Source organism: Heteronotia binoei, unplaced genomic scaffold (genome assembly GCF_032191835.1).
Source record: "Heteronotia binoei isolate CCM8104 ecotype False Entrance Well unplaced genomic scaffold, APGP_CSIRO_Hbin_v1 ptg000314l, whole genome shotgun sequence".
NCBI classification, from domain to species: Eukaryota; Metazoa; Chordata; class Lepidosauria; order Squamata; family Gekkonidae; genus Heteronotia; species Heteronotia binoei.
In genome coordinates this window covers 1598273-1624469 of record NW_026800014.1, presented here as the reverse complement: position 1 = coordinate 1624469, position 26197 = coordinate 1598273, and positions in this window count along the sequence as shown.

The following is a 26197-nucleotide window of genomic DNA, read 5'->3' as shown; positions in this document are numbered from 1 at the left end:
TTCAAAAAGATGAAAAAATAGAAGGTCTAAAAATTAGAAGATTCTCTTATAAATATAAAGCTTTTGCAGATGATATAGTGTTCATAATGGAGAATCCGGTTCAAGTGTCACCACTGCTGTTAGCTAAGATAAAAGAATACGGAGAACTAGCAGGATTATACATAAATAAGGAGAAATCGAAATTCCTCTGTAAAAACATGCAACCAAATAAAACAAACGAACTACAAAAGGTGACAGGTTGTGAAGTCACAACCAAAGTTAGGTACCTTGGAATAGAGATAACAATGAAGAACATTGATTTATACAAAAACAATTATGAAAAACTGTGGTGTAAGATGGACAAAGATTTGATGAAATGGAATAAACTCAACTTGTCCTTACTGGGCAGGATAGCTGCAATCAAAATGAATATTTTGCCAAGGATAATGTATTTGTTTCAAACCATCCCGATTGTAAAAGAAGCAAAACAATTCAACAAATGGCAAAGGAAAATCTCTGATTTCATTTGGGCCGGAAAGAAACCAAGGATAAAGATGAAGATCTTAACGGATGCCAAAGAGAGAGGAGGTTTTCAACTTCCCGATCTAAGACTATACCACGATGCAGTTTGTTTGACATGGATAAAAGATTGGATAATGCTGTTAGATAAAAAACCTTTGTGGTTAGAAGCTCACGGAAATAGATTCGGCTGGCATGCATACATGTACTATGGGAAGAATAAAATGGATGGTTTTTTCTCTCACCACTATGTCAGAAATACATTACTAAATACTTGGATAAAATACAAGAAATACGGGGACGAGAGAAAACCATTATGGATAGTGCCAGCAGAAGTAATAAAAATAACAGCTGATTCTGAAGAAAAAAGAGAAATGTCATATAACCAACTGCTTAAGATTCAAGGAGACAAAATTGAATTAAAAACCTCAGAAGAGCTAAATAACAATTATGATTGGTTTCAAATGCAACAAATTAAAAGTTTGATGGAAAATGACATAAAATCAGAGGGGATTAGACGAGAACAAACAGAACTGGAAAGAGTCCTGTTAGGTGACAATGAAAAATTGATATCAAAAGTATATAAGTTATTATTGAAATGGTCTACAGAAGAAGAAGTAGTAAAGTCTCAAATGGTCAAATGGGCAATTAATGTGAATAGAGAAATACAAATGGAAACATGGGAGCACCTCTGGAAGAACTCAATGAAGATATCAACTTGTCAAAGCATTAAGGAGAACTGTTTTAAAATGATGTATAGGTGGTATATGACTCCGAAAAATTGGCTAAAATGTAATTCTGAACCACTTCTGCCATAGTCTCCCAACTGTGATTTCCTTTGGGATCCAACTGCCACCCAAACTTGGGTGCATCATATATGGCTTCCCCAAGCAAAGTTGTCTGGTGCATCAGCTTTTTAGGTATGCAACCTATGCTGATGCAAGTTCCTCTAAGACTCCATCTAGTTCCCAAAGGAGTAGGGACAACATAATCCAGAACCATCACCTTCTTACTGAGCTTGGCAGCTTCACTGGAAGTAGCCAGTTCACTCAAGTCCTCTCTGATGACAATCAAATCATAGTAATAAGAATGCCCTTCTGCTTGGCCATTCAGTTCAAGCATCTGTTAAAGTGTTCCTTCCTTGTGTGCCTGAAAGGTTTTCTGGTGACCTCTAATTTATTTTGCTGAACAAACATGACAGGCACTGAGGTCTCCATTGTGAGTTAATACAAAGTTTCTTTCAGTCACTGCCCATCTTCTGTAAGAGGTAGAAAAGGAGAAAAAACACATCACCTTATTGGAATGTCTATGAACTGTTCATATCAGAAATGTAGAAGGTAACATGTAATGTAAAAGAACAGTTATTTTACTCAGAATGTTTCATCCACTCACAATAACTTTCTAAAACAAAATACTTTTGTAACTTCTCTCTAAGCATCTTGATCACAGCCACTGTAGTTAAAGGAGGGTTTCCCAATGACTGCTGAAATATAAGGATGATAGTGATCTTCAAAAATCCACCAGGGAGAACTTGGTTGACCAACCTGGTCAGTCTTGATGGGTGGCAAAGCCACTGGGAGGGGGGAATTAGCTGAATGATTGTTTTTTATTATTCATTTCATTTATAATTTAAATTTATAGACCACCCTTCCCTGAATACACATGGCTCAGGGTGGTGAACAACAGTAAAAACAGGGCTTTTTTGGGCAAGAACACATAAGAACGCAGTTCTGGCTGGCTTGGCATCAGGGTGAGTGGCCTAATATGCACATGAGTTCCTGCTGGTTTTTTTATAGAAACAATGATGACATCAGGGGTGTGGTCTAATATACAATTGAGTTCCTGCTGGGCTTTTTCTACAAAAAAGCTCTAAGTAAAACATTAAAAAATGAATAAAATGAATTCCAACATTTAAATAAAATATGATTAAAACATTCTCAGATGGCACTCAAACATCAAATTTCAAATTGTGTCACTGTGTTGCAGGGGAGGTAGAAAGGAAGCAGAGAGGAGGTAAAGGAAGTGCCAGATAAAATGATACCATCACTGTCCTCAACCAAAAGCCTGACAGAACATCTCTATCTTGTGAGCTATGTGGAATTGGTTTTAATCATAATGGTTCCTAATTCTGAAAAGAAACTCTTACAATGCAATCCTTAGGACATTTCTCTCCTGAGAGCAAGATCTATTACATGTTTCAATGAGTTCATCTTAATTAATGACATGAAGTTTGAAAATAAGCACAATTACCTCCAAAACTGTTCTCCATGTCAGTGTCACAGTACTTTCTCCTTTAGTCTGTGTTAATAGCACTTTGAGCCATCAGTTTCAGTTTTGACTAGGATTTTTTATATTGGATGAATCATTGCAGAATCCAGGCATTTAAAAGTCTTACAGATTACAGCAGGTTGACAAAACCTTCACCCTTGACAATCTGAATTCTCATGTGAACCTTTCTGCTGAGAGATATAAACATCCAGATACATCCTGTTCCATTGTACATGACCTGTGGCAACAGGCCTGACCCAGAATCTTAAAAGAACAAATCAATAGGCTTTTAAAGAGATGCAATTTATCAAACCTTAGCAGTATTGTCAGGGAACTCCTGAGAATTTCCAAAAATAAACTGAAAAAACAGTTAACTGTCAGGATTACATTAAAGGGAAACCAAACTAAGAGGAACAGTCAAGTCAAAGTATGAAAGTAAGGGAATTAAAAATGCTTCAAAATCTCTTCATGCATTAAAACCTGTCACAGACAGAATGATGATTTTTTAATTGATGATTTGGATCAAGGCGGATCAGCACTGCTTCTGCTCTTAGATCTTACAGCAGCGTTTGACACGGTCTATTAGGATCTAATGACTCATCGCCTTGCCGACACTGGAGTTCAGGGGGTAGCCTTACCGTGGTTTTCCTCCTTTCTTTGTGGTTGGGGACAAAGGGTGGTGATTGGCAAGCAGAGCTCCTGGCATTATCCACTAGAATGTGGTATTCTCTTGCCAATGGTGATTAACATCTATATGTGCCCCCTTGCCCAGATTGCCAGAGGTTTAGGGCTGGGTTGTCACCAGTATGCAGATGACACTCAGCTCTATCTGTTGATGAATGACCACTCAGACTCTGCCCCAGACCACCTGAGCAGAGCATTGGAAGCAGTGGCTAGTTGGTTATAGTTGAGCCGGCTGAAGAGTAATCCAACCAAGACGGAGGTCCTGTATCTGAGCCATAGGGGGCTAAGATTGGACATCCAACTTCCCACTCTGGATGGTGCACCTCTTGTGCCAGTTCAGAAGGTGAGGAGTTTGAGTGTGATGCTGGATGCCACCCTTTCTATGGAGGCCGAGGTCACAGCAGTTGCATGGTCTGCCTTTTACCATCTTCGGCAGGTCAAACAACTAGCACCTTATTTGGCTCCCTGGGACAGTGATCCATGCAACGGTCACGTCCAGGTTGGACTACTGCAATTTGCTCTGGTCGTTTTCGCACTCACCTTCAGCCGGCGCGACCCCCCTCTTCACCGCGCAGGATCTGCGCGGATTTCGCACTAAACGCCACGGAGCAGCCAGAAAAGCCGGAAGCTCCCGGCGCAAAAGCCGCTCAAACTGAAACCGCCAAAAAGCAGTTTGGCGTTTGCGCGGCTTTTGTGACGGGAGCTTCCGGTTTTTCTGGCTGCTCCGCAGCGTTTAGTGCGAAATCCACGCAGATCCTGCGCGGTGAAGAGGGGGGTTGCACCGGCTGAAGGTGAGTGCGAAAACGACCTCTGTGTAGACTTGCCCTTGGGACTAATCCAGAAACTCCAGCAGGTACAAAATGTAGCAGCATGATTGCTGGCTGAACGGCCTGTATGAGCAAGCAGTCGGCCGCTGCTGTGCAGTCTGCACTGGCTACCAATCAAGTACCGGATCCATTTTAAGGTTCTAGTATTGATTTTTAAAGCCTTACGCGGCCTGGGACTGACATACCTGTGAAACCATCTCCCCCCTATGAGCCCCGGAGGCTACTATGATCGGCCAACCAATATCTTCTGACTATCCCTGCCCAAAGGATGTCTGGCTTGCCTCGACTAGGGCCGGGGCCTTTTCAGCCCTGGCCCAACCTGGCGGAATCAGCTCCGAAAGGAGATTCAGGCCCTTCTGGATTTACTACCATTCCAGAGGGCCTGCAAAACGGAGCTTTTCCGCCAGGCTTTTGGCAGAGGCAGGCAGGAGTCCTGATATAATCTAACTGGCCTCCCTGCACTGACTACCATCCTGATAACCAGGGACCGGGCAGACATTGTTGATATTTGACATCTAAGACACCTATGATTCCTGTCTCTCAATCTGTGAATTATGTTCATACCAGCAACGCTGCCTTATTTTATGTTTATTTAATGGTTTTAACTGTTTAATTTTTAACTGTTTTATTGTTCGATTTTAACTGTTCTATTGTGTTGTAATCCACCCTGAGTCCATCATGGAAAAGTGCAGACTATAAATTCACAAAATAAATAAATAAAATCAAGAACCTAGACATTCATAAGAGAAGCCTTTCTCAGCTTCTGTGAATAACAGATAAGATGCTTTAAAAAAAGAAAAGAAAAAGAAAGTACAAGCATATGATCACTGACTAGTTTTAGGAAAAGAAATGCCTCAAAGAGAAGCTACTCTCCAACACATCTATAATTGGCTTCTGCTTCACTTGAAAGAGGTCTTATGTTGAAAACAATTAGTAGGCTGGAAAGAGTTCTCTTCTAATATTCCCTCCAAACTAGTCTCTGTCTTAACTAATGATGATTAATTAGGAATTGCACTTGTGGCGGAACCGGCCCGATTCTGCCTTCAGGCCCGGTCCCGTCAGCTCCCTATGGAGTCGCCAACTCCTGGAGGGAGCTATTTCTCCTCCTGCCCCTTGGGCGCGCTGCCACCACCTGCTCAGTCCCGGGGTTCAGATTGAGAGGAACAGGACTCCCAATCCCCCTTTCCAGCTATGAGGCCAGGCCTCAAGGTCCTCTGCCACCCTGCACTTGGGTTTCACAGAGACCTTAGCGCTTCTTTGGGGCACCCCTGGAGGATTGGCACCTTATCCAACTGCATGCCTTCCCCCTTCCCCGGGGCCCCCTTCTCAACACAGCGTGGTCTAAAGCGGTCTGGGGATCTAGGTGGTACAGAGATTGACTGCCAGCATTTAAACAGTAAAAATATATTTATTTAAAAAGAGAAAAAGATAGGAAAAGAAAAACAAAACAAAAACAGTTGCATCTACCAAATTAGCACAGCACAGCCCAGCTCAGCACAGCCCAGCACAGCACAGCCCAGCACAGCAACCAGTATAACAAAGAAAAGGTGATTATAAACGCATCCGGCTGGCCCTGCTCTAAACTTGCCCTGTCTTGTGAATTACTTACTTAGTCTGCCTGCCTGGGCCTTCCCAGGCAGGAGCCTCCATTGCTCACCACATGCTCGCTCGAGCCCCAGTTCAAATCTGGCTGCTCTTCCTGCCTAACACATGCAAGGAACAACAGCACTTCCTGCCTCTCTAGGAGATTTTCCCCCTAGCGTTGTTGGTTTGGCTCTGGAAGGGGGGGGGAGTGAGGGGAAGGCTACAAAGCCTGCTGAATGGATTTACTGATCCCTGCCTTTTTGGATGAAGCACCAACACTCTCAGATGGCGTTTCTCCACAGCACTCTATGAGAAGCAGAGCCTTTATCAGATTAGAAAAATAGTTGCTAGGCTTGGTTGTCATTCCTATAAAGTCTTCAAGAGTACTTTCCCAGTTAAGATTTAAATTCCATATTTAAAACTAGAATAGAGTTGTCACAGTAATAACATATAGGTAAAAACCTTCTGGGCAGTATCATAAAATGTTGGGTTCTCACCTGCAAGGTTGATTTTATAGCAGAGGAGGCCCCTCCACCTCAACTGAACCCACCACCTCAACTGAAAGCCCAGCGGAACAACTCCATCTTGTAGGCCCTACAGAATTGCAATAAATCCCACAGGGCTCTGATCTCAAATGGGAGCTTGTACCATCAGGCTGGGGCCAGGGTAAAAAAAGCTCTGGCCCTAGATGAGGCTAGTTGGACATCCCTTGGGCCAGGTATAACAAGAAGATGTAGAATGGTTGAGTGTAAAGCTCTGCGGGGTACATACAAGAATAGATGGTCCCTGAGATATGCAGGTCCCTGGCTGCATAGGGCTTTAAAAATCTGTATTAAAACCATGAGCTGGAGCCATTATTCTATAGGCAGCCAGTGCAGTTGGTGTCACTGTCAGCACATATGGTGCTGCATTCTGCACCAGCTGCAGTTTCTGTATCAAGTTCAAGACAGCTCCACATAAAGCAAGTTACAGTGATCAAGCCTAAAATGACCATTGCGTGGATCATTGTAGCAAGGTCTTGGGAAGTGAGATAGGGAACCAGTTGCTTGACTAGATGAAAATGATAAAAAGCTAATCTAGCAACTGTGGTAACCTGGGCCTCCATAAAGAGGGAGGAATCTAGTCTGACCCCGAGGCTCTTCACCCTCATTGCCAGCATCAAAGGTGCTCCATTGAGGGTTGGGGACTAGGTTCCCAGTCCTAAATCTCCATGACCCAGGCACAGGATCTCCATCTGCATTGGATCAAATTTCAGTCAGCACTAAGCCAATCCACCCCGGCCTATAACACCCTGGCCAGCACCTAAGCTGTCAACAGATGAAGCTGTATATCAACAGCAAATTGATGACAACCCAGCCCATACCTCCAGACCAACTGGGCAAGGGGCACATATAGATATTAAACATTGAGGAGAGGATTGCTCACTGTGGCACACCACATTCAAGTGGGTTCCAGACCCTGTGCTAGGGCCTGTGGCACCCCAAGCCGGTGCTTGTCCCCCCTGCTGGCCTGCCCTGCTGCTGCACCCCTGCCCATGGAGGGGCAGACATGGCAGCATGGCAGAGGAGGATCTATGAAGGGCAGTTTCAGAGTGCCTCTGAGAGGGCACGGCACATGCTTGGCATGCCCACAGCTCCTCCTCAGGTAGACCCGAGAAGGCTGAGTGGGGGCTGCGGGTGAGCCTCACATGTGCTCTTGAAGGCACTCTGAGACTGTTCTAAGAAGGACAGTTTTGGAGCATCTCTGAGAGTGTACTGCACATGTGTGCCCTGCCTGGCTGCTTTTGCCATCAAGGCAAGAGTGGCTGGGTGGGGTGTGCACTCCAAGCCCACCTTCCCTTGCAAGGGAAGGCAGACTCAGAGGAGCACACCGATACCCTGCCTGGCTGCTTTTGCCTTCAAGGCAAGAGTGGCCAAGCAGGGAGTACTTGGAGGAATGCGCCAACTCCCTACATGGCTGCTTTCACTTTCAAGGTGATAGTGGATGGGCAGGGCATGCTCTCTGAGCCCGCCTTCCCTTGCAAGAACCTGGAAACTGAGAGCGGCAGGGCAGGGGAGGGGGCACCCAGCAGCGCCCCTGTAGGCCAGGTGGCACCTAGGCAGCCACCAACCTGATTTACTCCCACATGCTAGTCCTGGTGAATGCTATTGGGTCAATCCTCTCCAAGTGCCTCCCTTTGTTCCCAACTGTAAAGAAAGGAGAGCCATTGCAGGGTGATCCCCCATACCCCAATGTCACCAAGACAGTGGATCAAAAGATCATAGTCAACCATGTAGAACAGCAGGTCAAGAAAGCTAAGATCCAGATGTCTCCAGAGATCATTTGTGACCTCTGTCCCATGGCCCAAGTGAAAGCTGAATTGGAATGGGTCCAGGATAGTAGCTCCATCCAAGAAAACTTGGAGTTATTCTGCCACTGCTCTTTCCATCTCCTTGCCCAGGAATGACAAATTTGATACTGGATGATAATTTGTAAGAACCAATGGATCTAATTATGACTTCTTCAAAAGCAGAGGCACCACTGCCTCCTTTAGACTAGCTGGGAAGGTCCCTGATGATAGGGATAGGTTGATAATATCTCCCAGAATAGTCCCAATGCTCTCCCAGGAGGTCTTAACTAACCTGGAAGGACATGGATCCAGGAGGCAAGTGGTGGGCTTCACAGCTACCAGGAACTTGTCAACTACTTTCTGGGGGAGCTGACTAAATTGGTCCAAGACCAGACATGAAGATGGACAAGGGGCTTCCAGTTCTGTCATTGTATCAATTGTAGCTGGAAGGTCATGGCAGACAGACAAAACCTTTTATGCTCTTTTTGACTCTTCTCCTGGCTGGTGCCTCTTAACTGCCAGAGACCATCTAGCAACCCATCTCCTCTTTTGAACTTTTTTTAAAGAGCTCCAACTTGTAATTGTGTAGGTCCAGTGCCACCCTCCCTCCCTGACTCATTGCAGCAAGCAATATCACCCCTGTAACTCCTTGGGAGAGACCGTCCTGCCCTTGCTAATGGGGAAGTCCCCACCCCTCTCCCAGGGCAAGAGGCCCAAATGGCTTCATCAGAGGCAATCATTTCCATCCCTCACTAGCTGGTGGAAACAGCTAGTTGGGGATAAAGGCAAGGCCAGGCATCTCTGTTGATTCTGTGCTTGTCCCACAAGTCCATACTCCCTTGAGAAGTCTTAACATGGAGTAGATCCTTATTATCCCATTATGAAGGGAGGGGCATGGCTAGGGTGGCCAGACCGTCCCGGGAGCCCAGGAATGTCCCGGTTCTGGCCACCCAATCCCGCCTCCCGGGCTGCCTATACCGGGACCATTAAAGGTCCCGGTTTAGCCAGCCCCGGAGGCGGTGGGCCGCGGGCGCCGGCGGGGAAGGCAGGGAGTGAGGGAGGGAGCGTCCCTGTGCCTGCGCAGGGCCCCTGCGCACGCGCAGGGACGCTCCCTCCCTCACTCGCCGCTTTCCCCGCCCGCGCGCGGGGCCCGGCGGTGGTGGTGGAGGCCTCTCCGTGGCCTCCGCTGGTCGCTGGAAGCCCTCCAGAGACTCTGGAGGGCCTCCAGCGACCAGCGGAGGCCGCGGAGAGGCCGCGGAGCACCCGGCGCTGGTCCCGGAAGGCCTTCCAGAGCCTCTGGAAGGCCTTCCGGGACCAGCGCCGACCAGCGAAGGCGTCCCCGCGGCCTCCGCTGGTCCCTGGAGGCCCTCCAGAGTCTCTGGAGGGCCTCCAGGGACCAGCGGAGGCCGCGGGGATGCCGCGGAGCACCCGGCGCTGGTCCCGGAAGGCCTTCCAGAGCCTCTGGAAGGCCTTCCGGGACCAGCGCCGACCAGCGAAGGCCTCCCCGCGGCCTCCGCTGGTCCCTGGAGGCCCTCCATAGTCTCTGGAGGGCATCCAGGGACCAGCGGAGGCCGCGGAGAGGCCGCAGAGCAGCCGTCGCTGGTCCCTGGAGGCCTCCAGAGGCCAGCGCCGGTAGCGGAGAGGCCCGTCGCTGGTCCCTGGAGGCCTCCAGAGGCCAGCGCCGGCAGCTCCCTCCTCCCTCGCCGTGAGGCCGCCGCCGCAGGACTCGCCGCCGCTGGACTCTACGCCGCCCTGGAAACAGGTAAGGGGGCCGAAAGCTGGGGGCGGGGGGGCGGGGGGCGGCCTTCCTTTCTTCCCTCCCTCCTCCCTCCCTCCCTTCCTTCCTTCCTTCCTTCCTTCCTTCCTTCCTTCCTTCCTTCCTTCCTTCCTTCCTTCCCTCACTCCCTTCCCTTCCTTCCTTCCTTCCCTCCCTCCTCCCTTCCTTCCTTCCTTCCTTCCTTCCTTCCTTCCTTCCTTCCTTCCTTCCTTCCTTCCTTCCTTCCCTCCCTCCCTTCCTTCCCTCACTCCCTTCCCTTCCTTCCTTCCCTCCCTCCTCCCTTCCTTCCTTTCTTACTTCCTTCCTTCCCTCCATCCCTCCCCCCTTCCTTCCTTCCTTCCCTCCCTCCCTCCTTCCCTCCCTCCCTCCCCCCTTCCTTCCCTCCCTCCCTCCCTCCCCCTCCCTTCCTTCCTTCCTTCCTTCCTTCCTTCCTTCCTTCCTTCCTTCCTTCCTTCCTTCCTTCCTTCCTTCCTTCCTTCCTTCCTTCCTTCCTTCCTTCCCTTCCCTTCCCTTCCCTTCCCTTCCCTTCCCTTCCCTCCCTCCTCCCTTCCTTCCCTCCTTATGTTCTTATGTGACACAGAGTGTTGGACTGGAGGGGCCACTGGCCTGATCTAACAGGGCTTCTCTTATGTTCTTATGTGACACAGAGTGTTGGACTGGAGGGGCCACTGGCCTGATCTAACAGGGCTTCTCTTATGTTCTTATGTGACACAGAGTGTTGGACTGGAGGGGCCACTGGCCTGATCTAACAGGGCTTCTCTTATGTTCTTATGTGACCAGAGTGGTGGAGTGGATGAGCCATTGGTCTGATGCAACAGGGCTTCTCTTATATTTTTATGTGGCACAGAGTGTTGGACTGGAGGGGCCATTGGTCTGATGCAACAGGGCTTCTCTTATATTTTTATGTGGCACAGAGTGTTGGACTGGAGGGGCCACTGGCCTGATGCAACAGGGCTTCTCTTATATTCTTATGTTACACAGAGTGTTGGACTGGAGGGGCCACTGGCCTGATGCAACAGGGCTTCTCTTATGTTCTTATGTGACGCAGAGTGTTGGACTGGATGGGCCACTGGCCTGATCCAACAGGGCTTCTCTTATGTTCTTATGTGACAATACTGACTTTGGTGGACCCAAGCACTGATTCAGTGTAAGGGAGCTTTGTGTTTGTGACTGGAGTAGATAATACTGACTTTGGTGGACCCAAGCACTGATTCAGTGTAAGGGAGCTTTGTGTTTGTGTCTTCTGGTGCAATTTTGTTCTCAGATCCTGTATTTACTTCATCAGTATATGGGATAAGGCACTTTCTCAACTGTGCTGCATAATGCAGCCTATTTATTTTGTCCTGTTGGCTCTGTTGGCTCTGTCTGCGCCACCTTCATCATTTTCGGGGTGTGGATCCCCCAGTGGGGTGGTCTCGTGACTCCCTCCGCCGGCTGTTTCTGATAGCCCTGCGCCCCCTCTTTCATTTGATATGTGTCCTGTGCGGGTGCCACCCTCCCGCCGGGAGATGCCGCAAAATGAGCCCCCTTGAGGCTTATGGCGGCAGGGCTCGGGGGAAGCGAGCTAGACTGCTGTTCTTTTGAGGGGTTATAGAGTGTTTCGAGCCCGTCCCTGTGGCATCAGTCCCATCGTTGTGGGGCCCAGGGGGCCGGCGCAGCGGCACGCTGAAGCAGCCTGTCGGTCACTTCCGGGTTCCTGTCCTGCATCTCGACCTGTGTTATTAGTGACAGGCTGCTTCGGCGTGCCGCTGCGCCGGCCCCCTGGGCCCCACAACGATGGGACCGATGCCACAGGGACGGGCTCGAAACACTCTATAACCCCTCAAAAGAACAGCAGTCTAGCTCGCTTCCCCCGAGCCCTGCCGCCATAAGCCTCAAGGGGGCTCATTTTGTGGCATCTCCCGGCGGGAGGGTGGCACCCGCACGGGACACATATCAAATGAAAGAGGGGGCGCAGGGCTATCAGAAACAGCCGGCGGAGGGAGTTGCGAGACCACCCCACTGGGGGATCCACACCCCGAAAGTGATGAAGGTGGCGCAGATAGAGCCAACAGAGCCAACAGGACAAAATAAATAGGCTGCATTATGCAGCACAGTTGAGAAAGTGCCTTATCCCATATACTGATGAAGTATATACAGGATTTCAGAACAAAATTGTTTCCGGCGGTGATATTTGGGGGATTTTGGGGGATGTCACAGGAAGTGCTGTGAAGTCACTTCCTGTTTCCGGCAGTGGCATTTGGGGGAAATGATGTCATTTGGGGGAAATGATGTCACAGGAAGTGATGTCACTTCCCATTTCCGGCAGGTGACGCGGGGAAATGATGTCACAGGAAGTGATGTCACTTCCTGTTTCCTGTGGTGGCATGACGTCACCGGAAGTGACGTCACTTCCTGTTTCCGGCGGCGGGCGCGCTTTGCGCGCGCGCACCCCTACCTCCCCCCCCCAACATGTCCCTGGCTGGCCTTCAGACATTATGGTCACCCTAGGCATGGCCCATTGCTTCTTGGGTAAGCCCTGGAGAACAGGGATGAACCCCAGACAATAGCAACTCCCCAAAAAGCAACTCACTGTCTGTAAGATTATGCCCACCAACTTTTTGCTTAAAAATATTTTTCTCTAGTCTCCCTGCTCTCTTCCCTCACAAAAAAACTAAAACAAAACCATACCATTTCATAGGGAAGAAGAAATGCTAGGTAGACATACAAAACCTTGAACAGAACTAATTAATTGCTGAGGAGATAAGTTAAATGGGGGGGAGGGGAACAAGGCAGGCAAGCAGTGACGTTCCTCAGTGCTTGCTATTTACTCTATTAGTCTCATTGAAGCACCCATAAAAATCATAAAGACATTTCTAGGAAATTAAGCATATTTCAGATTCTTTTGAAATAAATGGAGTTTACATGCATAGCTGCATATTTTAATGAGATTCATATGTGCTTAACTTTTTCAGCATTGCATCCAGAAGATACTCCAGAGCAAGTGTGTTGAATTTAATGTGTATAGCAAAATCATTATATTCTAACAATGGTCTTTACCATTGCTTTTGTTTTAAAAATTACATTTCATCCAGTGGTTCTTCTCCTTTGGGCAAACCCATGCTTACATATTATAGGCATACAGGAAAGACGATCTAATTAATTTGCAGTGTTCAACAACAGCTGTCAAGTTCTGATTGTGGGTCACATGAATGAATCTCCAATCTCAGCATCTGCTGAGTGAGTTGGTGAGACAGATCCCTGACAGTAGTAGCAGGAAATGGTTGCTGGCTCTTCATAAACGCAAATTTTGGTTCTCCTTTGTGAAAAATTATCCTGTAGTTTAGTTAATAGGCAAATGATGCCCACTTAATCTGAAATACAAATAATATTTTTGACAGAATCTTAAAGCAGAGTACAAAAGATGATTAGGCCTTCTCATGTATAGCAGCGCCTGCCTCACGGCCTCACCGGGTCTCTTTATTTCAGTCTCTTCGGGGTATTTTACTTGTTTATTTGATGGGACCACAGCAGCTTTGTTTGTTCTTCCCACAAAATATAGGCTTTTGAGAACTTTAACTTAAACCACAGATTTATTATAACACAAAGTTCTTAACTTGGGGATATGGGAGATTTTTACACAGGCTAATACGTTGCTCAGTTGTTTCAGGCTTTACAATCACTTTTACTTTTCTTGGAGTCTCTCACAGTTCGCAGTTCACAGTTTCCCTTTAACTCACTCTCCACCTCTAGCCAAGGTCTGGCCTCTTGGGATTGATGTGTCAAGTCTCACCCCTCGACTGGAGTCTCTCCTCTCAGCCCTCTTGGTGTCTCAGACCCACATCCACTCCCTCAACCACCTCACTAGATCTTCAGAGTTGTCTCTAGGTGTTTGTGACCATTCAGGTCTTAACTGACTCACACACACACAGCCCTCTTGGCTGGTTTTGTCGAGCTTGCAGTCTCTGGAAGACTTCCCCGTCTCTGCCTCAAGCTCCTTCACAGGATCAGCTGCCCTCTCAGCCCTTCTGGTAGGCTCGAACTGACCCTCTCAGTCTCTGTCAGGTCCCCACTGACAGACTTCTCTGACAGGCACCTTCTCTGTCAGAAGCCAACTTGACTGAACCCTGCCTCAGCAGTTTCTCTCACTCAACTTCTTTTCCCTCCCTGAGAGCTCTGAGCACTTTGCTCCCACCCTCAGGTCACCTGACGCAGCCCTGTGCGTCTTCAGTTTATGGTTAACCCATTGCTTTCCGTCACATCATGAATTAAGGATATGAGGGCTTTTTCTTTTCTCAGGACTCCCCCCACCCCCCACCCCAATTTTTCCATTGGAAGAAATGGGGAATTTGGGGGAGTACTGGGAAAAGTACTCATATACTGTAGACTTTTGCAACAGTTTTAAGGGGTTTTTTTTGTTTAAGTATGAATTATTTTGGCAACAATTAATATGCTATAATGTTTAGTAATATATTATTATTAAAAGAGTTCAATGCATTCAATGTTATAAGGTTTAACTGTTTTGTAATGTTTGTTTTTATGATATTATTTTAATTCTATTGCTTTATTGTTGTAAACTGCATTAAATTAACTTGATATAAAAATGCTGTTAGTCACCTATTGTGATTGCCTGAGAGTGCTTCTGTCTTGTTACTACAGAATTTGATTCCTACTTTCAATTTCTTTTTCTACCTCTAAGATGGCAAGAATTATGATACATGTGCTAAGTTAGCGTAGGTGTAACGGTTTGCAAATCTCTGTAAAGTATTGGCTGTATTTGAAATGTTTCTTACAGAGAATCAAGACCTTTGTACTTAAAAATTTCATAAACATGTAAAAATTCCATAAACTTTGTACCATAAACATGCCAAACAGTACATTTTTATGGTAAATTATGAATGATGCTGTGACGGACTCAGAAACTTAGCCTGAGTAGCTGGGGAACAGGCTTGCAGAGATTGGTTGGAACATTGCCCGAGCAATGGGGTTTGTTCAGCAGTAAAACACTTCAGGTTTTTAGTCTGAGCCAGGGAGTCTTCAAGAGAAGTCTTCAGAATAGCAGTCTGAAGTGATGACAGTGGGCTTAGGCCGGGCAGTTGTAAAACCAACTGGATGAGGGGCTGAGAGTGGCCAGATAGGCTGGGCTCCTTGTGGGAGACAGAGCTGAGTGGAATCTGTCTAGAAGAGGGAGTTTTCAAGCGGTTTGAAACTCTCTGAGAAAGATTTTACCAGCGCATCAGGCAATCTCCAAGTATAAACTAGATCACACAAATACACACTGAAGGGTGAACTGGATTTTGGTGGTCAGCAGGGTTACCCAAGACTCAGACCAGAGGACTAGTTGTGGGACTGAGACGCATCAGAATTGAGGAATGTGAGTCCTGGAAGATAGCTAGTGTGAAAGGGTCTGTGAGGGAGAATACTGACACGTCAGGAGTTCTCTATGTGTGTGTGTGGAAGAATGATTGAAGTTTATTATTTATATGATTTGGCATTGCCAAAGTTAGGGCAAACCAACTGAAGTAACAACATTCTGAGTGCTCAGAAGGCACAGACAGCCTGTATGAAGTAGATTCTAGTGGGACTCCGAAACCTGCCGAAACCTATTATTTATTTTTAAGATCTTCTGCCAAAATAGTGTTATATTTTACCTCAGCCTGATTATTCTCTACTCTAATTGAAATATTCTGCCAACCAGCTGCCAACTGATTTACCTTTTGAATATTGAACAGTTATAATCAATATTATTTCATCCCTCTCCCTTGCCTTTTGTTTCTTAATAAATATTTTGTGGGTTTTGACTTTAAAATCATCTGGTGCCAATTATTAATAGTTCTGACAGAATTTCTGGGAGTGTTACTGAGGGACTGAGGGAAGGTGGCCGGGGAGAAATTTAAAGTGGTCGCCTCCCTAGTAAAGCCTCTGATCAGGGGTTTCTCACAGATGCATTTAAAGCTGTTAAATCAGTAAAACAGGAGGGGACTTCGTAAAAATTGACTGCGAGGAATTTCACACACCTGCCCCCACCCTGTCACTTAGCCTGCATACTTCTTGTCCTCTACCCCACTGCACCCAATCACACATTCCTCACCATTCTACCAACCTACCCAGCCAACTGGCTCATGCTGCAATGGTCCAGGTAGATCTGGTGAGTCAGTGGTGAAGGGGGATGGTAAGAGTGCCAGAGGTTCCTGTTCTTCCTTGCCCACTCATCTTACTCCACACTGCTACCTCAGTGGTGGGTCTGGCAGTGGGTGGAGGACATTGAGGGGATTGCCAATTTGAATATTGTCAAGAAATTGGGTTTCTTGTTCAGTTTTGGCTCTTTTTAACATTGGTTCAGGCTTCATTTTCAGCTTCTAGGTCTGAAGTGAAGTTGCAAGGTAATTGAAAAACAACTGTGCTTGGGCGTGAGGAGATTCAGCAAGCTGACCATGATTTGAGATAACAGTCCTGGTGCAAAGAGGTGCCTATCTTTGCCTTTCTGTTCTAAGGCCCATACATTGGTGCCTGAGCAACCAATTAACTGCATTCTATCTAATTAAGAGTTATGATCTAAATCTGTGGGAATGATAGAACTATCCTGCAGATAACACCATAATTTCCCTCTATCCCAACCTTCTCTTTTGGGTCATGGGCTGAGCAACAGGGTCACCTCATCAATTGACATCACCAGCTAAGGCTTTGATTGGTCTAAGGGCCTCAGACCATGTTGCATTGTTAGCCATTAAAAAGTTAGCTTTTGTAACTTAGAGTATAGCTTCTTAGGTAGTCCTCCTGTGTGGCTCTCCCTTTGGAAGCCATCATGCCTTGATTCCAGGTTCTGACATCAGAACTGTCTTGAATGCTTGCTGTAGGTCTGGCACTCTGACTGTCCTATGCTTACTATGGAGGGAGTGTACTTTTGATTGCTGAACATCTTCAACTGTGAAGGGTAGCATCTGGTATTTTTGAACCAATGTTTTGTTGTGTAGCTAGCCTTTTGAATTTAGTTTTGTTATTTTGACTCTTTTTGAAATATTCTTGCACACTTTAAATACATTCCTTTAAATCACATTTGTGGTGTTTTGTTCTTCAGGTGGCTTCAATCCTAACTCCAAAACCTAGACCCAGTGCTCACCTACCAGGTTAAATGTTTTGTTGAAACTCATTCTGCAAGTGTGGCCTACTTTGCAGGGTGGACTTTCTTGTATTGTCCCAGAAAGGTTAGAAGCTTGCCCCTTGACTTCTGGGTGTTAGATAGTCAAAGAGGCTGGTGGCAGCTACTCAGACTAGTGTATGTGAGGTTTCACATACCCAGAGTTTGTAATTTTGCATTGCTCCCCAAGGACGGAATAAAGAGTCAGACACAGAGTATTGGTATAAAATTGGGCCACTTTATTCAATATTCTAATAAACAGCAAGTGTACCCCACCAGCGGCCTGGCCAGGGCTAGGGGTCACCGTGACCACTCCCCTGCCATTAACAGGCGAGAGATCCAGCCCCCCAGCCGGAGCTGAGTGTTACTCAGCTCCCTCCAGGCAGGCCCAGCAGGGAGGCACGCACGAGAGGGCCCAAACCCAGGCGCATGTCTTGTCAGAAAGGCACCCTCTAGCCGAGCTTCCCGGACAGTCTGCATTCTCCAAACCCGGGTCTTCAAACCCGAAGGCTGATCATGCCAGACCCCAAATTCCCAAAAGGGGGATGCTTCACAGTCTTCCCGTAGCTGCATAGTGCCCTAAACCCCAAAACTTGCCACTGAAGTGACCGCCTATTTAACAGCGCCTCCCGATAGCCAAATCCTCAATCCACTGCATTGCTATGTAGGGTAGGCAAAAAACGCACCCCAGCCACTGCCAATCAGCCAAGGTGTAAAAAAATCCAAGTCTCTACTTAAAGCTTAGCGCCCACCGGGAGGCCCAAAGCCACCCGCAACCCTTGCTGCAAATCCCTCAGGAAAAGCATATTACCCTTTTCCGAGAGATGGACCCCATCCCCTCTGCAGAGGTCAGAAAATTTCAACAAAATGTCCGGATGGGGCAAATAGTGGCCCAACCCCTTTTCCAGCACCTTCCTGATCTCCTTATTAGCCTTATAATAAAAGGTCACACGTAAGCCTTATAGGCCGAGGAACGCCACCTGCTCAATCTCTGAATGGAAGTGGTAGGATCCCCCATGACAGCCGCTGTTGAGGCTGCCCCAATTCTAAAGGAGTGGGTCCCAAACCGCACCCCAAACAACCCCAACTCACCCAAAGCCCATGACGTTACTGCCCCAAACTGATGCTTCGTCAATGGGCTACCATTCGAATGTATAAACAAAAACCCCCTCCATGGGCCCCCTAACTGCCAAATAAGCAGCCAACGCAGTAACTGGACACAGCTCAAGCTCTGAACAACTACCCAACTCAAGCACTGTACCCTTCTGCAACTGATCCGTCTTAGAGTGACTGACAGTGATGACTGCCTTACCCGCAAACAGCTGCAGATCCCTTAACAGAGCCTTACCAGAAACATCGTTTCTAGACTGTGCCACCAGCTCACTTACTCTAAGAGCCCCCCCAAAAAGCTAACAAAGACATGGCGTGAAACAAACATGCTTCAAATGATGAAGCACACACCACGTCCCAAACCCTCTTCAAACCCCGCAGAATCAAAGGAGACACAGGATTTTGCGTATCAACCCTGGGACCAGCATCTCTGGCCCACCCCTCCAGCAACTTTCAAATATGAAAGTCAACTGTTTCTTCCCTATAACCCAGCGCCTTACTGACAAAAGCCAATGCAGACAGGCGCCCCTTAATGGATCACACAGCCAACCCCTTACCTCGCAGCGAAACACAGTAATGGATGGGCCATGCTCCACCAAGATGGGCCAAACCCTGCAATACCCTACCTCAGCCCTAAAGTCTTCAAACTGCCACACAGCCCGTTCGTAAGACTTCCTGGTGCTGGGCGCAATGGCTAGAACTATCGCTCTGCAGGCCTTGGCTCTCCAATCAGCCATAGCTCCTGGGGCATTGACACCGGCTCTCTGTCGGCATCTGGGGCCAGCTGACAAAACCTCTCCATCTGTTTACAAGATAGAGCGTCAGCCACCCCGTTACTCACCCCAGGAACATACTTGGCTAAAAACAAAATGTTAAGCCGCAAACAGCGCAGAGTGAAGGCCCTCACCAATCTCATAACCCGGCCAGATTTGGATGAAAGGGAATTAATGACATGGACCACCGCCGTATTATCACACCAAAAATGGACAGTGTGATTGGCCATATCCTTCCCCCACAGCCAAACCGTGACTAAAATAGGAAAGAACTCAAGAAACGTAAGATCCCGGTTCACATCAACCTTTACCTAGGAGTCAGGCCAACTATCCGTGCACCAATGTCCATGGAAATAGACTCCAAAACCCAAGGAACCAGCAGCATCAGACATGACCTGAAGCTCAGGTTCGAGCCTCATGTTGTCCCTCCAAAAAGAGACTCCAAAAATTCCTGCCAAACCCTCAAATCATCCCTCATGCTGCAGGTGACCCTAGTTCTATGCTGCGGTAAGTGTAACCCTGCCATAGCATCGCACAGCCTTCTAAGAAAAGCCCTCCCAGGAGCAACCACTTTGCAAGCAAAGTTGAGGTGCCCAACTAGCTGCTGCAACTCCAACAAAGTAACCTTCCTTTTAAGAAGAGAGGTAGAAATCCTAGCCCTCAGCTCCACTATTTTCTGAAGAGGCACCTTAGACAACTGCGCAATAGTGTCAGTCTCAATCCCCCAAAAGGTCAACCTCTGGGTCGGACCTTCAGTTTTCTCAGGCGCTAAAGGAACCCCAAGCTCTGCCATCAGTTCAACAAAGCCAGACAGCAACTGCCCACAACACCCAGTCCCCTCGGGACCTACAAAAAGTAGTCATCCAAATAATGAATGACATCCTGTAAACCCGCTTTCTCCCGCACAGCCCATTCCAAAAATGTGCTGAAACGCTCGAAAGCCGAACATGACATAGAGCAGCCCATTGGCAATGCTCTATCCATGTAAAATTGACCCTCAAAAGAAAACCCTAGAAGTTCAAAATCATTGGGATGGACAGGTAAAAGGCGAAACGCAGACTTAATGTCACATTTTGCCAATTCTGCCCCCACCCCGCAATACCTCACCACGGCAATAGCCTGATCAAAGCTGGTGTATCTAACAGAGCATAAGTGTTCCGGGATCCCATCATTCACGTAATTCCCCTTAGGAAAAGACAAATGGTGAATCAAATGAAATTCATCAGGCACCTATTTAGGCACCACACCCAAAGACTCTAAGAGTACTCACTGGAGGCTGTGAAAAAGAACCCAGTATCCTTCCCTCAGCCAGCTCTTTTGCAATCTTGTCCCTAAAGACCTGCTCCAAGCCCTGAACTGACTTAAGGTTTCCTGACATAAATGGAACTCGAGGACCCTGAAAGGGATCCTAAACCCAACTTTAAAACCTTCTAACAAATACAATCAACCCTTCCAGGGTACCTTGACAGCCACTGCTCAATCGGGCTGGGCCCCTTTCTTAGCTGGAAAGACACCTCCGCTCCCGCCAGGCTTCTTCGTATTTTTACGCCCACGGGCTCTAGGGCAGTTGTCAAATGAGTGGGAACCACCACACATGGGGCACTCGTGCTTGAACTGGCACGCCTTCCTATTACATACCCCAAGGGATCCAAATTCCCAGCAGAGCATGCGGGGTTGAACCGCCTGCCCTGCTGCACCGCGGGGAGAGCCTGATGAACCAGCAGTGGATGTGGATGACCTACTCACCAAGTGACCAGCATCAGAATGAACACCCAAATTAGGCCTAGCCGGGAACATAACCTGCAGCCAAAGCTTCTGATGGATCCGATCCCACTGAAGGGACAGATACAGGACAGCCCTCATCCTAAATTCCTGGTCATATTGTAACCAGGCTGGTCCACTAAAGGCCGTATAGCCTTTATAAATTATGTCCAAATACTGGAACAGGGATGCTGTCCACCACGGCTGCGCCCTCGCAATTACCCCGGCATAAATACAGAACCCAGGAAGCCAATTAGCCCACGTCCTGTCCACCTTCCGTTTTTTCCATTTTTTCTTCTCTTTCTCATCCAATTCTTCCTTGTCTTTTTTTCTCAACCTCCCAAAAGAGAAGAGAAAAAATATCCACGTACTCCCCTTTTAATATTTTTTCCCTAGTAGCGGGAAGCAAGTGGTCCCCCAGCAACAAGGCAACCTCCCCAAACAGCAAAGCAGCAAAAGGCACCATCCCATATGTTGAGGGTGCCCTCATAAAGGAACCAGCCATGTCAGGATGCCCTGTGCCTGGGTACACGCTAGGAACGCCTTGCCTACATGGCCAAGCCCAATTCTGAAACGCACTCAACGCAGAGGAGGCAGGCGCCCCTGCGCTTGACATGGAAGTGCCCTGTCTGGCTGCCGAAGCAGGCCCCCATGCTTCCCATGGCCAAACCTGCCCAGCCCCCCCTGTAAATTATCACCCGACCTACCTCCAAATCCAGCAGGAACCAATGGCAAAACGCCGATGCTCCAGCCGCCATCAAACCCACATCCGGACCGCAAAGGCCAGCGTCCCTGCCAGGCACGACTCCACCAGACTTGCCCTCAAGAATAGACAGCCTGGTGAGAATACTCGCCTGCTTACCCTTCTTAGATTGCCTCACACCATCCTCCCTACCTGGAGAAAGGATGCCCGCTGCCTGTTCCAATGCTCTCAATCTACAAGCAATATTGGAATCAACCACCATATCATCCTCCTCATCAGAAGAGGATAACGGCGGTGGTGGCCTTTTCGCAGGAACCTTGGGTGCCTTAGGCGCTGGCTTTTTTCCTTTGGGCTTGCCCGACCCTTTTCCACCAGCCATCTAAATAGCAAGCACAAGACCACAAAATGGCCTCCTGCAGGCTCCCCCTGGAAGAAGAAAGGGAACTCAAAATGGCCACAAAAGCCTCTGCTGCACACCAATGTCTCCAGTAGGAGAAAAATGGGGGGAGGGGGAGGCTCTCCAAAATGGTCACCTGCCAGCCTCAAGGGCAATAATAAAAAACCCAGGTCCCCCACAGGCCCACACCCTCAAGAATTAAAAGGGGAAAGACCAACCCCTGGGCTCCACAACCCCTGCCCCAGCAGGCCCCAAACCCTAGGCAGACTCAGCCAACAAGAAGGACAACGCCACGTCCTCCACCACCTCTGATGCTGCCGGCAGCCCACAGCACTGCAGCCGACACTCCAGCCCCTCGCTGACACTCCAGCCAACGCTTCACCCACCATTGCCCAGTCGACTGCCCCAACAAACCCTGACGTTCACCAAAAACAAAAGAAAATCCTCAGCCTCAGCCAATCGTCTGCCAAGACGAAGGAGCTGATGAGGAGTGCAGATCTGACAGTTAGACTGTCAGATCCCACCTTTTTCTCTGCGTGCCGAAACGGGCCCCCCTGACTCTTCCCATCCAGGGAAGCAAACTCTGCTCATGCAGCCTAGCAGCTACGCTGCAGTCTGCAAGCATAAGATTCTGTGGGCCATTCCTGGTAATCCCTTGGACTAGGGGTTGTTGACAAGTATCCTTAAATGGGGCCATATAGGCAAGTTTAGGTTTGAAAGAAAGAAAATCATTGCATATATTTCGGTTTTCTCCCAAATTCCCATTTTATAGAAAAAAACACCTCAATCCCCACTTTTCCTCCACTGCTTCAGAATTTTTGGCAATTTACATATCTACTACAAATATCTGCTTTTATTCACAGGCTCCTACTTTTCCCCTTCTGCAGGGTTTTCAGGTAACTGAGGATTCAAAAATCAATTTATTTTTCTTTTGCTACCATCAAAACACTACCATGGGTAAGGAGAAATCTGAAAATATACAAAACTTTTTTTTTGTGCATCTACATTTATAAATATGTATACAGTTGTGGCATTAGTTGCCAAAAGGAGACTGACATAGCTCAGATCCTCTGTCCTTATGGAGAGATAGAACCTGCTTGCTGGAATGTAGTAGTACATCTTGTGGGCTTGTGAACTGAATCACTGATGAACTGCTGCAGCATCTGAATACTAGAGAGTAAAATGTTTGTTGTGCATGCTGAACAAGACTTGTGACTGCATAAATATGTATACCCCCTGAGATATTAGCCAGGCATTATTGGTCTGTTTCTTTTCATGTTTCATAGCAAATTGGGCACAAAGGGAGGTCATCTTCGTCTGCTAATTGGTAACTGTGCACATGATATAGCCTTATTGCTTGGATTCCACTGAATTGACAGCAGTTTCTGCCCCTCCAGGGAGCTGCTGTGAAGAGGAACCACCTACACAATAAAGGTGCTAAACTGGATGAGCAAGTAATCATGGGTATAGAGACAAACATTAATTCTGCAAACCTGGGAAAGGTTATAAACTGGGATGATGAAATGAGCACTCAGGCAGAAGTTAATTTATTTCTGTGAAAGCAAATCAAGGCTATTCACAATTAAATGTGCTTCCTCTTTTTTAAATTTTAGAAAATAACCTCTAGAGGTAGTTTCCTAAAGAGCTGAAATTTCTGTTTCACTACAGTCTTTTTTCTGGAACAAAGGTGTGGATACATAAAATGTTTATTTCCTATAGGTTTATGTTCCAATTCCAAAGTTAAAAACAAGCTCTGCTGACTAGATATGATTTTTGTAATCATGAAATTATCAAGCCAATATTTTATTAACAGGCTGGGCATGTTTACAGAGTTAGTTGTGCTTCTAGTTTATGGATGTAATATCTATGATGAAGCATGCAAATTAAGAAGTCATACACATGCTACCAAAAATGGCTTCTATAAATGAAAATACGCAGTGCATACAGAATTACCCTAATCCCATGAGCTGCTCTGCAGACGCAGCTGCTGATAGGTTCAGGAATTTATATTTTTAGTGAAGGTGCAAAAGGATAACTCATTCTCTTACACCAGTGCTGTAATTCAGCTTAGTTTGGTGCTAGAGAGACTGATACATCACAACGCCTATTAAATTGACTAACTTCACTATTCCAGTGTAACTTCTGTTAACCCTCTGCCTTCATTGTGGACTCTAAGCCTTCATGTTAGTGCCAAGGCCTGTTCTCACCTCTCTATTTCCATAGGGTTACTAGCTTCTTGGTGGCACCTGGAGATCTTCTTCTATTACAATTGATCTCTAGATGACAAAGATCAGTCCCCCTGGAGAAAAGCACTGCTGTGGTGGGTGGACTTCATACCCTGCTGAAGTAAAGGTGATACAAGGGGTGCTTTCACACTGGGAAATTGACCTGATATCATCTCATCCTGGGGGAAAAAAAAACGCTTCAGTTAGGTCAATTTCAGAGGGATCAGACAGCTCCTGTTGAAGTGGCAAGATCCCGGCAGCAGTCTGTGATTGAGCATTCACATTGCTAGTGCACGTCAACCATGGATCTGCTGCAGAAAGGGTTTAAAAAAAAAAAAAAAGTCCCCTGGTGTGTGTGTTCAAGCAGAGAAGCGCACAAGCATTCCTTAGAAGGGAGTTAGGGGAAAAAAAAACAATGCACCTGAAACAGCTTGGAGTAATCACACTGCTCTTTTGCTTATGAGCCATGCCAGTGCGATAAGACAGCCAGTGAATATGCGACCTAAATGCGATTCAGGGGGAATCTACCAGGAAGATCCAGGTGGCTTTTAAATCCGCATAGGAGGTGTCTGGAAATAGGGTGAGAACGGGTGAGGTTTGGAGGGCAGATGTGCTTATGTGATCCTGCAGATTTAATTTGAATGGGAGGCATGGCTAGGTCAGGCCAGATCTCTCATGTGAAAGCACCCAAGGAATCTTCACTGGAAGGGGAGAACAGAAACATAGCATAATCACACTAGTTGGGAGTGTTCTGGGATGAATAAACAAAACCCCAGAGAAAATGCCCTTCATCCAAACACTGCTGTTCAGAAGTGATCAGACCCCATTTAAGAACCTTCAGGAATTTTATCATTAGGCCTTTTCTCATAAAAGATGCTCCTTCCATCATTAATACATCATCTTGTTTTGGGCAGACTTTACCTAACTATTAATAAACACATAACCTCATGTTTGAGACTTGCCACCTCCAGTCCGTTTCCCACTTTCCCTAGTTTGTCCCTGGGTGTCTTCACTTCATATCCAGCTCCATACCATTGGCATAGCTTTATGCACATCTGGACTCCACCTCTTTCCCCTTCGTTTTCAGTCCCCAAAAGAAAGATCTTTTATTTCTGTGCTGCACCTACTTGCCCTGTAATCTTCTCAAAGTACTTTCCCCCCTTCTTTACCTGTCATCTGTATATTGGGAATTGCAGAAACTGCTGTTTGGTTCACAAAATGCAGCTCTACTGTTAAATACTGGGTTCATTGCATGAGGAGGCTCTTGCATAGTGATTAAAGCTCTGTATTAGTGATTCAGCATGTCTACTAAGTGACTACAAACTACTGCTAAGCACCAGAACATGTGACAATATTTATAGTTAGGGCAGGGAAACCCAGCTCCCAAGAAACAGAAGCTCCTCTGTGATTGTGCCCTTTTTGGATATAAATCCTCATTGGCAGATCCTAGGATCCTCTGATACTGCCTCCCAATTGGCCAGTTTGAATTATGCAGCCAATTGGGATGCAGATCTTTGGATCCTCTCAGTCTATTGTGTTGTGCCTCAAGCTCAGGACATTATACCAAACATGTCTAGGCATGCCTTCACATACAAAACACCTAGTTTCCCTGTAGTGTCTTGGGCTTAACTAAAGCACCGCGCAGCCATGCAGCAGAGGCGACCAGGGGAAGTCCCTTGGTCGCCCTGCGCAGCGCGGGAAAAGACTCCGCCAATCAAGATCAGTGGCGGGAAGTTTGACTGGCCAGGATTGGACTGGCCAGCTGGAGGGCTGTTCTGGGCCGAATGTATATAAAGTGGGTCCCAGCCCGCGTTGCCCTTTTCTGTGATGTACCTTCTAATAAAGTATGTTGCCTTCTACACGTCTCGTCACTGAGTACATTACACTGGCGACGAGGATGGGATCTAGCTAGGAAGGCTTTCCCAGCGAAAAGCAGCTGACCTGGCTGGAGATGAGGAAGGTGCAGGACCGCAAGAAACTGAGACGCCCGCCGCCACAAAGGCGAACTCTAGCATAACGACGGGCCATCTTGCTGAATTCAACCCCGACCACCCCGAACGGTGGGAGACCTACACTGAATGGGTCGAGTGCTACCTGAGGGCCAACATGATCACGGACGACAACTGAATGAGGGACGTCCTGTT